Raw genomic sequence first — 16313 nt, 5'->3', positions numbered from 1 at the left:
TCGTTTATCCTCCCCTGCATGCAAAAAGACTTTTTCCTTCCTCATGAAAGTTGGAGTCCAGGCATGTTAGTTAAAGATGCTGGGAGATTGCTTAGATGAGAAACTGCTGTAATCATGGATTTTAGCCTGTTAGTGTTAAATTTAGACTTTAAGAAGCATGTTATGATTTTCATTTTATATGTAACCAGTTCTGTTTCCAGTATCCTGACTCAGTATCTCTTAAATCTTAACCTTTGATAATAAATTTAGGATTATTTCACTATACATATATCTCAGTGCTGTGATGTTATAAAAGATCTGATCCTAAGCTGTACCAATCAAGCTGTTGGGATTCTGTTCCCTTGGGGACAGCTAACGTGGTAATTTCTGGTTTCAGAGTAGCAGCCGTGTTAGTCTGTATTCGCAAAAAGAAAAGAAGTACTTGTGGCACCTTAGAGACTAACAAATTTATTAGAGCATAAGCTTTTGTGAGCTATAGCTCACTTCATCGGATGCATTTGGTGGAAAAAACAGAGGAGAGATTTATACACACACACACACACACACACACACACACACACACACACACACACCGAACATGAAACAATGGGTTTATCATACACACTGTAAGGAGAGTGATCACTTAAGATAAGCCATCACCAACAGCAGGGGGGGGAAGGAGGAAAACCTTTCATGGTGACAAGCAGGTAGGCTAATTCCAGCAGTTAACAAGAATATGAGAGGAACAGTGGGGGGTGGGGTGGGAGGGAGAAATACCATGGGGAAATAGTTTTACTTTGTGTCATGACTCATCCATTCCCAGTCTCTATTCAAGCCTAAGTTAATTGTATCCAGTTTGCAAATTAATTCCAATTCAGCAGTCTCTCATTGGAGTCTGTTTTTGAAGCTTTTTTGTTGAAGTACAGCCACTCTTAGGTCTGTGATCGAGTGACCAGAGAGATTGAAGTGTTCTCCAACTGGTTTTTGAATGTTATAATTCTTGACGTCTGATTTGTGTCCATTCTTTTACGTAGAGACTGTCCAGTTTGGCCAATGTACATGGCAGAGGGGCATTGCTGGCACATGATGGCATATATCACATTGGTAGATGCGCAGGTGAACGAGCCTCTGATAGTGTGGCTGATGTGATTAGGCCCTATGATGGTATCCCCTGAATGAGATATGTGGACAGAGTTGGCAACGGGCTTTGTTGCAAGGATAGGTTCCTGGGTTAGTGGTTCTGTTGTGTGGTGTGTGGTTGCTGGTGAGTATTTGCTTCAGATTGGGGGGCTGTCTGTAAGCAAGGACTGGTCTGTCTCCCAAGATCTGAGAGAGCGATGGCTCATCCTTCAGGATAGGTTGTAGATCCTTGATGATGCGTTGGAGAGGTTTTAGTTGGGGGCTGAAGGTGATGGCTAGTGGCGTTCTGTTGTTTTCTTTGTTGGGCCTGTCCTGTAGTAGGTGACTTCTGGGTACTCTTCTGGCTCTGTCAATCTGTTTCTTCACTTCAGCAGGTGGGTATTGTAGTTGTAGGAATGCATGATAGAGATCTTGTAGGTGTTTGTCTCTGTCTGAGGGGTTGGAGCAAATGCGGTTATATCGTAGCGCTTGGCTGTAGACAATGGATCGAGTGGTATGATCTGGATGAAAGCTAGAGACATGTAGGTAGGAATAGCGGTCAGTAGGTTTCCGATATAGGGTGGTGTTTATGTGACCATCGCTTATTAGCACCGTAGTGTCCAGGAAGTGGATCTCTTGTGTGGACTGGTCCAGGCTGAGGTTGATGGTGGGATGGAAATTGTAGAAATCCTGGTGGAATTCCTCAAGAGCTTCTTTTCCATGGGTCCAGATGATGAAGATGTCATCAATGTAGCGCAAGTAGAGTAGGGGCATTAGGGAACGAGAGCTGAGGAAGCGTTGTTCTAAGTCAGCCATAAAAATGTCAGCCACACTATCAGAGGCTCGTTCACCTGCGCATCTACCAATGTGATATATGCCATCATGTTCCAGCAATGCCCCTCTGCCATGTACATTGGTCAAACTGGACAGTCTCTACGTAAAAGAATGAATGGACACAAATCAGACGTCAAGAATTATAACATTCAAAAACCAGCTGGAGAACACTTCAATCTCTCTGGTCACTCGATCACAGACCTAAGAGTGGCTATACTTCAACAAAAAAGCTTCAAAAACAGACTCCAACGAGAGACTGCTGAATTGGAATTAATTTGCAAACTGGATACAATTAATTTAGGCTTGAATAGAGACTGGGAATGGATGAGTCATTACACAAAGTAAAACTATTTCCCCATGGTATTTCTCCCTCCCACCCCACCCCCCCACTGTTCCTCTGATATTCTTGTTAACTGCTGGAATTAGCCTACCTGCTTGTCACCATGAAAGGTTTTCCTCCTTCCCCCCCTGCTGTTGGTGATGGCTTATCTTAAGTGATCACTCTCCTTACAGTGTGTATGATAAACCCATTGTTTCATGTTCTCTGTGTGTGTGTGTGTGTGTGTGTGTGTATATAAATCTCTCCTCTGTTTTTTCCACCAAATGCATCCGATGAAGTGAGCTGTAGCTCACGAAAGCTTATGCTCTAATAAATTTGTTAGTCTCTAAGGTGCCACAAGTACTTCTTTTCTTTCTGGTAATTTCTGTGAGTGTCCTGTGACAAGAACCTGCTGCTACAGGGAGAAACTTTCAGAGGGACTTGGGGGCTGTGGTGCACCTACTTTTACATTGCAAGTCAAAGCAAGGGATAGCAGAGCGCTAAGGAAATTGGTAGGATGGCTAACAGATTGGTGTGTTAGGAAGCAGATATCTAGTCAAGCATAAGAAAAATCTTCCTTTCGCTGGATGGGTAAAAAGATGACTCAGAACCCTGGCACCCCAAGAAAGCTACACACATACCTCTCAAAAAGAAAAGGAGTACTTGTGGCACCTTCTCTAAGGTGCCACAAGTACTCCTTTTCTTTTTGCGAATACAGACTAACACGGCTGCTACTCTGAAACACATACCTCTGTAATCTCCTTTCCCTCCTCCAGGTGCCTCTTTATTTTAGCCAAACCCTCATATGGCCAAACCCTCAAATATGTTCAGATATGTTAAGGACTATTATAAAGAGGACCCTGATCAACTGTTCTCCATGTGCACTGAAAGTAGGAATCATCTTAATCTGCAGCAAGGGAGATTTAGGTTAGATATTAGGAAAAACTTTCTAACTAACTATAAAGATTGTTAAACTCTGGAATAGGCTTCAAAGGGAGGTTGTGGAATCCCCATCACTGGAGGTTTTTTTAAGAACCCATTAGACAAACAACTGTCAGAGATGGTCTTGGTATAGTGCTGGATTAGATTATCTTTCTAGGTCCCTTTCAGCCCTACATTTCTATGATTCTCTAAACTGTGGAGTTTAACTGGTGAGCCCCATATTGAACTGACCCTCCAGCCTTCACCCAGGTCTAGTCCAGTGTGAATTATGAACAAAATGAGCTGGTCCTTGATATGGAGAAGTCACAAGACCAGTGAGCACAGCAGGACATACCCTATCAGAGATATCCAATGACAGTCACTCTTGTAGTGCAGTGGGGGAAGCTAGGAAATCCAATGGTTCCTCTCTGATAAAGTCTTGCAGTGCACAAACAGAGACTTGTCTTAGAAAAGCAGAGATGCCTTCCCTCACACACTATTACAGGCACCTATCCCATTAAATTAGGCTTGAATAAAGACTGGGAGTGGATGGGTCATTACACAAAGTAAAAACTATTTCCACATGCTAATTTTTCCTCTATTGTTACTCACACCTTCTTGTGAACTGTTTGACATGGGCCATCCTGATTATCACTACAAAAGTTTTTTTCCCTCCTGCTGATAATAGCCCACCTTAATTAATTAGTTTTGTTACAGTTGGTACGGCAACACCCATTTTTTCCTGTTCTCTGTGTATATATATCTTCCTACTGTATTTTCCACTGCATGCATCCGATGAAGTGGGTTTTAGCCCACAAAAGCTTATGCTCAAATAAATTTGTTAGTCTCTAAGGTGCCACAAGTATTCCTTGTTCTTTTTGCTGATACAGACTAACACGGCTACCACTCTGACACCTATCCTAAGTCTGTAAGTAAACAGACACAGTTCACAGATAGCCTTCTGACCCAGAAATAGGCTAGACAGGGGGGAGGGTAACTCACCAGAACACAGTCCATTCCACTTACAACCCAGAATTCATCAGCAATACTGAATTCCCAGAAAGACGAAGAGGATATGATTAAGAACCAGACCCCAGATCACTAACTATAGGGATTAGATCTAGCTTTGTGTGGATCTCGGAAGAGTGGTTAGCAACCCCAGAGAGGCACTGGGCTGAAGTCTTCTTCCATCTCCATGGAGAGAGGGCAAGGGAGGAAGTGCCTACATCCTGGTTACAGTGGACATGCAGGAAGCCACAAATTTCTCTGAAAGAAGAAATCAGGCCTCTGAGCAATTGAAACAGATACTTCAAAACAGTTTAGTAGGAAATGTGTGCACAGTAAATACAAAAGCTGGGGCTGGGTTATTTGCATAGGACCTTGTTTGTGAGATACAAAGCCAGCACCTGAAAAAGAAATGTGAAGAGTCATCAGTATTTGTACAGTGCCCCTTAATACACATAAACAGAGTGGAGAATACTAGGGAACAACAATATGATCACATGGACTGGGAATAAGATTTGCAAACACCAAAACAGGAAACCCTACAAGAACCCATATTACTTAATATAGTTGCTTTTGAATTAGCAGAATGTGTCAATTCAACAGGGTCTCTATTGATCTCCTTCCAATATTCAACTGTTACAGGAACATTGTCTCCCCATTGACAATTATGAGCAATAACATCCCAGACGCCCTCTGCCTTTCGCCCTCCTCTGCTAACTGCTGCCTGGTGAATCCTCACAGGCCCTGAACTCAGGGGGACAGTAAACTGGAGAATGACGTGGTGATGGAGACTAGAAACCTGACCATTCAGTGACCTTTTTATATGAAGTGGAGGATCATAGTAGCTAACTTTGGAGGATGAGTTATATCTGCTGAACACCTTCTCTGAAGGGCAGAGCATCCTTATAACATCAGTGGGAGTTTGAGGACACTCAGCAACTCATAGGATTGGGCAATACAAGTACAAAGGCCTTGGGTGACTAAAGCACCAAAATCTTCAGTTAGATGCTTAAATACCCATTATAGCCACCTGCAGAAGTGTTGATTAAGGCACTTAAATCTCTATCAGCATTGAAGTGCCTAAAATAGATATTTGAATTCCCAATTATGGCTTCCAGTGTCTAACTTTAGGCACTCAAGTTTGAAAACTGAGCTTGAGTTAGTCATATTAATCCCCATGACCAGCCCCGATTGAATAAAAGTGAGGTGCAGGGTTTAAAAACAAGGGGAATGATGTTTAAAGGCATATTGGTCCTTGCGAGACAACTTTATGCCGAGTGACTAAATTTTCCAAATCTGGATACCTAAACTTAGACTCCTAACAATCACATGTAGGTACATAAATAGGGGAGGAGTTAGTTGTAAAGTTACCTTTTTGCAGATAGTGGGCCATGCTGCCCTATGTTGCAGTGGAGCAGGGCAAAGTAGCCATGAAGCTGTCCTAAGAGGGCAGCTAGGAATTCCCCAGCATGTGCAAATCCCTAACACATGGAGAGCTAGCATATATAGTGTGCAGCCAGTGTAGCTGGCTGTATGTCACCAACTCCTAGCTTCCCTCTCGAGTATATGGGGTGTGAGCTGGAAACTGAAGATGGCACAGACAGAGTGCAGTGTGCTCCAGCAATCTACAGTGCAGCAATGTCTGTTACAAGACAGCATAATTTAGAACACCGCAAAGTGTATTTGAGGATCTGGGCCAGTACTTGGCTGTTACTATAGTAATAACCCTTGAGCAAGCAATATAATAGTACATGCTTATCACTGAGCCTGTCCAGAGGCTCCATGTCCATCAGAATGACTAGATGTTCTGATGTCTAATAATTTGAATAATAAAATCAACCCAGGCTACTTTACAGGGCCTGATTCTTCTCTCACTTACGGCATCTGAGCAGTATGACAACAGCTAATACTGGCCAGTATTATAGTTGCCTCTCTCTCGTTCCGATTTTGGCTAGAGGGAAAGCGTTGTTCTCTTTGTCTCCTTTCCGCTTCATTCCCCAAGCATTCTGCCAGGAGAGATGTCACATAGGACCTGAGTTGCCACCAGCTGGACAGTGGGACTTGGGTCTTTCTGTAGGACCTGGAGAGCTGAAATTACAGAGGACGTGTTAGTGAATAGACTGTTAAATCACAGCTAAGAGTAATCACAGAACCTTGAAGTACTTGAGCAGAATGATCACATGGAAAAATGTGAAACCGGTCTCAGTCCTTATATTGGGATGGAAAATACATGAGAGATGAATATGGCTCACTTTTCATAGTTATCTATGCCTGAAATAGCTGGAGCCTTATTACCTCTGAATACCATGCTACAGAAGCTCTCCAGTACAAACAAAGCTTTAGGTTCCTCCACTGGGACCCTTCCATGCTCCAAACTGTGGGGAGACCCTGACTCTACCAGAAAATCATCCACTTTGCTGTAAATGGAAGAAGGTCCATTGTTTCGATAGCTTCCACTTTTAAGTTATTTTCCATCTCTATTCAGGAGCCACTGCTTGAGCTCAGATAAACCTGGAATTAAACAGAGGCCAGGTCCAAGTTGGTTCATGCGTGATACAGGGCACCTACTGGAAGAAAATTTGCTGGTGGGAAATTTGGGATGGCAGAAAGTGGCTACAACTTCTTCTCATCTGGGGAGTCCACAGGGAGCCAATGAAGCACAAAGAGTGGATAGCATTGGTTGGGGAGGGGGCATTACCAGAACAGCCAGGAGATCCACTGACTCATATCACACCTGCTGCAGCTTCCTCCTTCAGGGGAAACTAAAGCTGACTTCTCCTGGGCAAGAGTGAATCTATCCTTTAATGTGTGGCTGATGCATTTTGCACCAGTGGTATCGGTTACTGCTGCTTGTCATCTAAATTCCTTTATAACTCACTAATGAACAGGACTTCAGCTGTATTTATTACTTACAGATCAGCAGTTGTTCCAGGTCCAGCCATTTCATATGCTGTGTGTCCGTGTGTTCCAGGATGATGCCTAAATACACAATGTAAAACAACCAACAACAACAACAAAACCTTCCCTTGCTGAGTGCACAGTGATATTAGCAGCTCCTAGACAGGTCTTTGGCTTCTTCTACTGTGGGCCTAAGGATGAGCTGTGGACAAGAGGATGCTAGAGCAGTTCAGAGTCCACACTGAAGAGAATAAGAGAGACACTTTTTAAAAAGAATGTTTACATAAAACCCATTTGCTTTAAACAGTCTGTGTTCCTCTTGCCACTGCTGTCAGTTATTGGAGACATACTAGGATAGCGTCCTGGTCTAGTGGTCTGAGCAAAGGACTGGAGCCAGGAATAAGTGAGTTCTAAGCGGGGATCTCACAAGGTGACTGATAGATGACTTAGGCCACAACGCCTGCCTGTCTCACATGGGCATGCTAGGGAGAAGAGGGCACAGGGCCAAAGAGAAGGAACCTAATGCTTCCTTGACAAGGTGGTGTGGCCAGGAACCTGAAATAGCAGGCACTATGGGGAGGTGGGCTGCATGCCTCCCAATGGTGAAGTAGCAGTAAGGAGCACTGAACAATGCTGTGGGTAAGTCTGCACCTTGAGGTAGGGGTATCATTCCCAGCTCAATGGGACACACCCACACTAGCTCTGACTGAGCTAGCATGCTAAAAATAGAATGTAGCTAAGGCACAACAAGCAGTGGGAGAAGCTAACCACCTTGAGAATAGACTTTGGGGTTTGGATGGGATCATACTTGGGGTGGTTAGTCCCTCCTGCTGCTCCTGCTATTGCGGCTACTCTCTATTTTTAGCACTCATGGCTAATGCAGGTATGTCTCATCAAGCTGGGAATTATACCCCCAGCTCAAAGTGTAAACATACCCTATGTGACAGTGTCTCAGCCTCTACTACTAAATGACTGCACCATGCTTTCCCTGCAACAATCCCGAAGCACTTTATAGCAATTAATGAATTCCCCCTACCACCACGCTGGAGAGGTAGGGATATTAATATCTCCATATATGCATGGGAAGCTGAGGCACAGAGAGATTAATGGCAGCTCAGTGATGCACAGAGCGATTTTTTCTGTCTCCCTCAATAGGAATACCAAAAGGGACACTGGGCGTCATCTCTCACCAGTTAACTTGGCTACAGTTGCCCGGATCTCTTCCCAGCTGCTACAAAAGTACGTGATGGTGGTTTTGTACATGTTCTCCAGCAGCTCTGCATTCTCTTTGGCCTACAGGAAATCAGGGACACATGAGCTCTCTCCGGCTAGAAGTGCGCTTTGACAGCCAACACATGCTTTTATGCACCACAGGTAAATAAAAAAAAAAAAGAACAGGTGGCTGGGTAGAAGTGGGAAAAGTGGGAATCTGTGGTAGATTTACATTTCCCAATCACCCTCAGTCAGATATCCTACTCTTACAGTTACTTACATTACCCATCACATATCACTCCCCCCCCTCCACACACACACACACACACACACACACACACACCTCTACACCACCACAAGCCACTGCAGTCAATATCTCATAGTTCTACAGCTCACTCACAAGGTGTCTGCAAATGTCCACCTGGAGCCCTTCAGGCATCAGCTTGGCTGTGCCACCAAGGTGCTCATTAACTGCAGCTTGGAACCTCTTCAGTCCCAAAAACAGGACACAGAGGTAGCTCTGCATTCCTGAAAAGGAGTTTTGCACCATTTAATTGTTCCCTACTGAGTGCTACGTTCATTCAAATGGAACTAATCTCCTTGACTGCTCATCTATTCCAGGATAAAAAGGGATTCACCTGGACATAATTGGCAGACAACATGCAGGAATGACTAATGGGGGGAGAGCTTCCACTGAAACCTGGAGGTAGCACCAATGTCTTTTTGGAACAGATATATCTCTTAAAGCTGCTTCACCAGGCATAGCTGTGGTCTCTCCTCTGTTCTAGGGAGGCAGGGTGCAGAGAGACAGGAATAGAGACCTGTTGGGGTCAGAACCATGACATATCCTGGACTCTGGTGAGGCAGCCATAGACCAGCCTGGCTGGAATTGACTCAGCAGGCAGGTAATGAACCGAGGGGAGAATTTGGACCTCCACAGCAGGCAGGAATAGCAGAGCTTCCCTGGCATTGGGAGGACGATTCCTTTTCCTTAAATAAGGAAATTCCTTATTCGTAAATAAGTCACTGTCGGTCTTACCATTGAAACCTCGGGGTTTGGGTCTTGCGGGTGCAGCAGAAGTGTGACCCAGTTCTGTCTAAACTGGTAAGTGAAATAGGCCTTCCATTTTCTCTTTGCCAAGTGGGTCAGGATGCCAAATAGGACAAAGGCCAATGAACGAAGAGCATCATCCTCCTACAGCCAAGAAAGCCCTGCAAATTGGTAACTAAGGGACAATTACATCATGCACCTAGCACAGCCATCTCTTTATGCTAAAGTAGAGTGATTCCAACTACAGCTGGTTGGAAAAACCTGAATTAACCAATTTTTCGTCCAAATTTGCCGATTCGTCAAAATATTTTAGAGACAGTTCAATTTTGATGAAATTTCTCCAGAAGCCAGGCAGGGGTCCTTAGAAACCTGTTTGGTGTCCTGCCAGTGCACCCACCCAGCTCCTTGGCAGCCTATCTAGCAGGCTGACTGAGATCGTGGCCTTCTAGGCCCCTGGCTTCTGAACAGCCTATCTGGTAGGCTGACAGGGAGCCAGGAACTCTGGGACTCCTGGCTCTCAAATTTGCAACTCCCTGGCACCTCTTGCTCCCAGAGTTTCCAAGGTCCGGGATAGTCTGCCAGCAAGACTGCCCTGGGCCAAGGCTTCCACAGGAGTGGGGTTGGGAGTAGTAATTCCATTTCACAAAGAGTTTTGAAATTTGGGCAGGGAAGTTCCCCCAAATAGGAACAAAACCAAAATTTGAAATCTCAAAATTCTCTGCAAAATGGAATTATTCCCACCCTCTCACGTAAAAATGGTATAGAGCAGGCCCAGCACTCTCTATTGTTCTCTGTAACCCCCTTTTCATGGTTATCTAGCTAGCTAATCCAGTATTCAGATTTTCTTTGCCATTCTCTGTGGAAATAAAGATGAACAGAAGGGTGAGACTGTGGGAGCAGGGATGTCATCCCCATCCTCGTAATGCTCTCCTCCTCCGTAAAACACCTCTCTCCCCTGAAGCCTAAGATTTCTTCACTCTGACATGGGCAATGCCCAGGGAGTCCACATCACACATTGTAAATGGAGTCTAATCAAGATCAGTTGAACGGGGTTGGAGAGTTCATAAGAACGGCCATACTGGGTCAGACCAAAGGTCCATCAAGCTCAATATCCTGTCCTCTGACAGTGGCCAATGGCAGGTGCCCCAAAGAGAATGAACAGACACGTTATCATCAAGTGATCCATATCCTGTCACCCAATCCCAGCTTCTGGCAAACAGAGGCTAGGGACACCATTCCTGCCCATCTTGGCTAATAGCCATTGATGGACCTATCTTCCATGAATCTAGCTAGCTCCCTTTTGAACCCCGTTATAGTATTGGCCTTCACAACACCCTCTCACAAGGAGTTCCAGAGGTTGACAGTGTGTTGTGTGAAAAAATACTTTGTGTTTGTTTTAAACCTGCTACCTATTAATTTCATTTGGTGGCCCCTTGTTCTTGTATTATGAGAAAGAGTAAATAACACTTCCTTATTTACTTTCTCTATACCACTCATGATTTTATAGACTTCTATCATATCCCCCCTAGTTGCCTCTTTTCCAAGCTGAAAAGTCCCAGTCTTATTAATCACTCCTCATATGGAAGCCGTTCTATACCCCTAATCATTTTTGTTGCCCTTTTTTGAACCTTTTCCAATTCCGGTCATCATTTTTGAGATGGGGCAACCACATCTGCACGCAGTATTCAAGGTGTGGGCGTACCATGGATTTATATAGAGACAATATGATATTTTCTGTCTTATTATCTATCCCTTTCTTGATGATTCTCAACATTCTGTTCGCTTTTTTGACTGCTGCTGCACATTGAGTGGATGATTTCAGAGAACTATCCACAGTGACTCAAACATCTCTTTCTTGAGTGGTAACTGCCAATTTAGACCCCATCGTTGTATATGTATAGTTAGGATTATTTTTTCCAATGTGCATTACTTTGCATTTATCAACATTAAATTTCATCTGCCATTTTGTTGCCCAGTCACCCAGTTTTGTGAGATCTTTTTGTAGCTCTTCGTAGTCTGCCTGAGACTTAACTATCTTGAGTAGTTTTGTATCATCTGAAAATTGCGCCACCTGACTGTTTACCCCTTTTCCCATATCATTTATGAATATGTTAAATAGGACTGGCCCAGTACAGATCCCTGGGGGACACCACTATTTACCTCTCTCCATTCTGAAAACTGACCATTTATTCCTACCCTTTGTTTACTATCTTTTAACTAGTTACCAATCCTGTACCAGTTCTGTTTACATACATTGTCAAAGTAGGTCCAGATCTGTGGGGTGAGGTCTCTGAAAGAAAAAACTACGTCCTTCTCCGTCAGCTCATTCAGGACTTTGGCCCGTGCCTTCATGCTCTCACCAATGACTTCAGAACTGAAAATATCATTTAAGGCCCTGATCAGTATGTCCAGAAAAAACTTCTTGTGCTTTTTCACCTGTACAAATATATGACATTAAAAACACTTATCACTGATCACACTTCTAATAAGTTTTCTTTAGCAGTTATGAAGCTGTGGGAATTTCATCTACCCCCCAGAGACCTATAGCTATATTTTAGTCCAGGTGCTAGCTACAATGAGCCAAACTCGGTGCCATATTACACCTGTGTAATCCTATTAGATTCCTAGTTACTTAGATTCCAAGTAGGGACCATTGTGATTATCCAGTCTGACCTCCTGCATAACACAGAACTTCCCCGAAATAGTCTCTGTTGAACTAGAGTGTATCTTTTAGAAAAACATCCAATCTTGATTTAAATTAAAATTGCTAGTGACAGAGAATCCACCACAACCCTTAGTAAACTGTTCCAGTGGTTAATTAAAATTACCATTAAAAATGTAAGCTTTATTACCAGTCTGGATTAGTCTAGCTTCATCTTTCCCCATTGACTCTTGTTATACCTTTATTTGCTAATGTGAAGAGCCCATTATCAAAATTTGTTCCCCATGTGAGTAGTTATAGACTGTCCTCAAGCAACCCTTAACCTTCTCTTTGTAAGCTAAACAGATTGAGCTCCTTGAGTCTATCACAAAAGGCATATTTTCCAATTCTTTGATCATTCTTGTGACTTCTCTGAATCCTCTCTAATTTATCAGCATCCTTCTTGAAGTGTGGACACCTGATCTAGACACAGCATTCCAGCAGTGCTCACATGAGTGCCATATTCAGAGGGAAAATAACTTCCTTATTCTTATTCAAGATGCCTTGATTTATGCCTCCAAGGATCATCTCAGCCCTTTTGGCCACAACTTCACACCAGGAGATTATGTTCAACTGATTATCTACCACGACTCAAGTTTTTTTCAGCATTATTGCTTCCTGGGATAGAGTCTCCCATCCTGTAAGTATGGCCTGCACTCTTTGTTCCTAGATGTATATACATTTACATACAGTCATATTACTAGGGTATGTGAGAGAGCAGATTTTGGCCTAGTGCATTGTGTGCAGCCTCTGTAAACTGGGAACAACTGTTTTCCTTGGTTTCTCTAGTTATGCTGCATTCTATTCAGTATTCTCTCTTACCATCTCAGGTGCCCCATAGACTAAATTTCCCAGGCCTCTTACAGACAATGCTGTTCATATCATGTGACCTTTCTTCCAAGATGTGCAAGACAGATTTAAGGAACTTCTTCTCCTTGGGCATGGGATCACTCAGCTGAAATAAAATCAACCTGTCCGTTAACCCTGATATGTTCATTAAGACTGGGAATATAATTTGAGCAGACATGTAATATACTAAAACAACAAGGAGTCCTCCTACAGCCACAGTCTTGTGGATACAGACTAACATGGCTATCCCTCTGATACTTGGCACATAATACACTGTAACTTTATTATTCCACACAAATGAGAAATGTCTTAAAAACACGGAGCTTTCCTTTTGGGCACTGTAATAGGGGTCCACTCACCTTTTGAGAGCCTCTTAGTGGTTGGGTATGGTACCACAGTCCTTTTCTCACCCCTGGTGCACCCTGCCAGCCAACCTCAGTGAGTCTTCCGTGGCTCAGCCCTCTGGCCAAGTCCCAAAGTCCAAATGAACCCATTCTGGGGTACTAAAGAATAGTCCCATTGCCCTCACTAGGGTCTTCAGCCCCAACTCCGGGCCCTTTAAATTCTGCCCTTTGTTCGAGCTCTACATAAGCATTGTCCCCTTTGTGGGGCTTTTGCCACTGTGGATGGTAGGGGAACCTGGGCCTGCCCATTACTCTGGGTTCCAACCCATGAACCCTAAAAACAGTAGCTAGGCACTGCTTGATTTCAGTTCACTGTTGCTTCTTCTCTGGGCTTCTTCTTAACGGCTACTTTCACCTCAGGGTTAAAGTTCTTAGGGACTCTCTTCCTGCAAACCAAGTTTAAGCAAATGTTGCCAGAATCAAACTCTGGCTATCCCCTGAATTTCTGTGGCCAGAGAGCAGCACTCCTTTTTGCCCTTCCAGTTCCTGCCAGGAACTGACCTGCTAAGGCCCTGCAGCTCCTTTTATCTGAGTCTGATGGGCTCTGATTGGCTGCTTTCAAGAGGCCTCCCTAGACAGACCTGGAGGACCCACTTTGTGGCTCTTTTCTTGGGGCAGGGTGTAGTAGGAACACATGGCCTCTTGTAAGGAGCCTCAAAGCCCAGGTACAGCCATCACAGGCACAGATAGATTGTTTTTCTTAGAACCAGATAAGCCCCTAAGATAGCTGCTTAGTGTAAGTGGGAAATATGATGTAGATGTTAGAGGAAGGCTGTGGAAAGGGAGTTAGCACATTAGCCTAGGACTTAGGAGACCCAGGTTCAATTTTCTGCTCCTTCAAAGACTTCCTGTGTGACCTTGGGCAAGTCACTTAGTCCTTCTGTGCACCAGTTCCCTGTCTGTCAAATGGGGATAATAGTGCTTCCCTTCCTTGCAGGAGTGTTGTGGAGATACATTCAAGAGTTTTGAGGTATGTATTCAGATACTACAGTAATGAGAACCTAAGATAGATGTTAATGTATGCTGCTTGCTTGATAGTATTAGGACACTAGGTTCATTCAGAAGATCTGCTGGGCTAAACCAAACGCAGGAGCTGTTGGTTAGGATCAGCACTAGGACTTGGAAGAAGAGGTCCAGTCATTCAAACTCTGTCTGTATCTCTCTCACTCTCTCTCAGCCAGCACCAGTGGCTGTGTAGCTAGTATAGGCAATGACAGTGATAAAAATAACACAGAGAGAAGGACTCAGAAAGGCGTAATGAAGTTCCTTGTGAGGTTTCCATATAAAGGAGGACCCATCCTACTGTCTAAAATGACAATTACTCCTATGAACTGAACAACTCCCGAAAGAAAGGCACACAACAGACTACAGCCTAATGGTGAAACTGCTCTTCAGAGCCCTGTGACTTACCCGGGCAAGGAAAACTGTGCTGGTGACTCGGTGGTTTCCTGTAGGGGAATTCACCCAGGGGAGGAGGCTCTGTATGATCTCAGGTGTTATTAGTCCCGATCTTAGCAGAAGACTGGAAGACAAAAGAAACCGCTTATGGGGTAGATTGCACACTTCAAAAACTCAGCTGCTCTGACCATACAGCTCTGATATCTATGAGTGGGAGCTGTGTGTTTCCCACCCAAGGCACCCCCCACAAAGCTATAAACTGGAGGTTCCCTCTCAGCCACTCTATTGGTTACTGATCCCCAAGCATGAAATGATGCCTCCTAGATCTCTTACCTCACCAGCAGACACACCCCCTCATGGTGAGTCTTGGGGTTTTCAAGAAGAATCCAAGTTCTCTGCTTCCTGAGCACTCTCACCAATCTCTCATTTCCACCCTTGAAAAGCACAGACTCTAATGCTTTGATAGAAAGCCTGGGGAAAGAGAGGCACAGAACTGCAGCAATCAGTAGGAAGGTGCAGCCTGAACAGAGTCAGGAAACCCCGGTTACTTGTCAGGTCTTCTGTTCATCGACAGTTCATCCATTGACAATAGCCTGGAGATCAGTGTTCCTGGAAGGACTTGATGCCAGGAGGTAAGTTTCAGTCTCATACATCTCATATGACTAGTTTTGCTAGGGATAACATTTTGCAGTCATTTTTCCCTTTCTGCAAGGAGTATGGGCACTAGCAGAGTACAGTGATATGGAAAAAATACATGATCGGGACCGAAAAACTAGGGGCATAGAGTGTGGTGATTACTAATGGACATTTTGGGGACATATCTCCAGATATGTGACAGAGTGCTGTGGGCTTGCACTTGAGCCACCACTCTGGTCACTATTAGTACTAATTCGGTTCCACACAGAAGGCCTAATTGGACAGAGGTGTAGCCTGATTACCAGGCCAGATTGGGGCTAGTGAGTCAAGGAACCAATTATCCCATTAACAGGGAAACTGTATAAAAAGGACACAGGCAGGAGCCCTTTGAGGGGAACAGAAGACAGAGAAATTAGGGTGACCAGATGTCCCAGTATTTAGGGTTTTATCTTATACAGGTGCCTATTACCCCCCACCCCCTGTCCTGATTTTTTTACACTTTCTGTCTGTTCACCCTAAGAGGAACAGACAGCAAGCTAGGAGAGCCTGAGAAAGTGAGTTCTCTGAGTGGAAACACCATACCCCCCCAACTTTTGGAGAAGAGGTTAGAAAGTTGAGATACAATGTAAAGGTGCTACCTATTGGTAGGGGGATTAAATAGACTACATGTTGGTGTTTACAAGCAAGAAAGTCTCAGAGCGGTCTGTGTTTGTGGAAGATGTGGGGGTACAACATCCCTCCCTCTCACAGCTGGGGGCTCATCAGGGATTTCCCTGTTATCTATGCAAATGGAGAACCTGTTGGAGAAGCCAGTGTAGAGGTTTGGCAGTCTGGGTGATGGAGGCAACACTGCAATGGGTGGTGAGGCAGCAAAGAGAGGTATAGAACAGGGATTTCTCAAACTTTTTCTTTCTGAGCCCCCCCGCAACATGCTATAAATACTCCATGGCCCAGTTCCAGGCCTCTGTCCTGCCAGGCATCAGAATA

General features: G+C 44.2%; 1 long non-coding RNA gene across 4 annotated transcripts; it reads right to left on the bottom strand.

Annotated features, from left to right (window-relative positions):
* Positions 1 to 4057: 4057 nt before the first annotated feature.
* LOC119850361 lies at positions 4058 to 16106 on the bottom strand. Of its 4 annotated transcripts, XR_006277591.1 has the most exons (6): positions 13248 to 13888; positions 8627 to 8815; positions 7091 to 8594; positions 6341 to 6457; positions 6057 to 6265; positions 4058 to 4578 (listed from the first exon to the last, which is right to left on the bottom strand). It is a non-coding gene; the product is annotated as an uncharacterized LOC119850361 (long non-coding RNA). The 4 variants fall into 4 exon arrangements; XR_006277592.1 differs by lacking the exons at positions 6341 to 6457; positions 8627 to 8815; positions 13248 to 13888 and adding exons at positions 14703 to 14814; positions 15024 to 16106 and having other exon boundaries at positions 7091 to 7156; XR_006277589.1 differs by lacking the exon at positions 6341 to 6457 and having other exon boundaries at positions 13248 to 13887.
* Between the last annotated feature and the right edge of the window lie 207 nt (positions 16107 to 16313).

This window comes from Dermochelys coriacea, chromosome 1 (assembly GCF_009764565.3).
Source record: "Dermochelys coriacea isolate rDerCor1 chromosome 1, rDerCor1.pri.v4, whole genome shotgun sequence".
In the NCBI taxonomy this organism is placed as follows: Eukaryota; Metazoa; Chordata; order Testudines; family Dermochelyidae; genus Dermochelys; species Dermochelys coriacea.
Note: the sequence above shows the minus strand (reverse complement) of the source record. Positions and strands in the feature narration are given on the sequence as shown.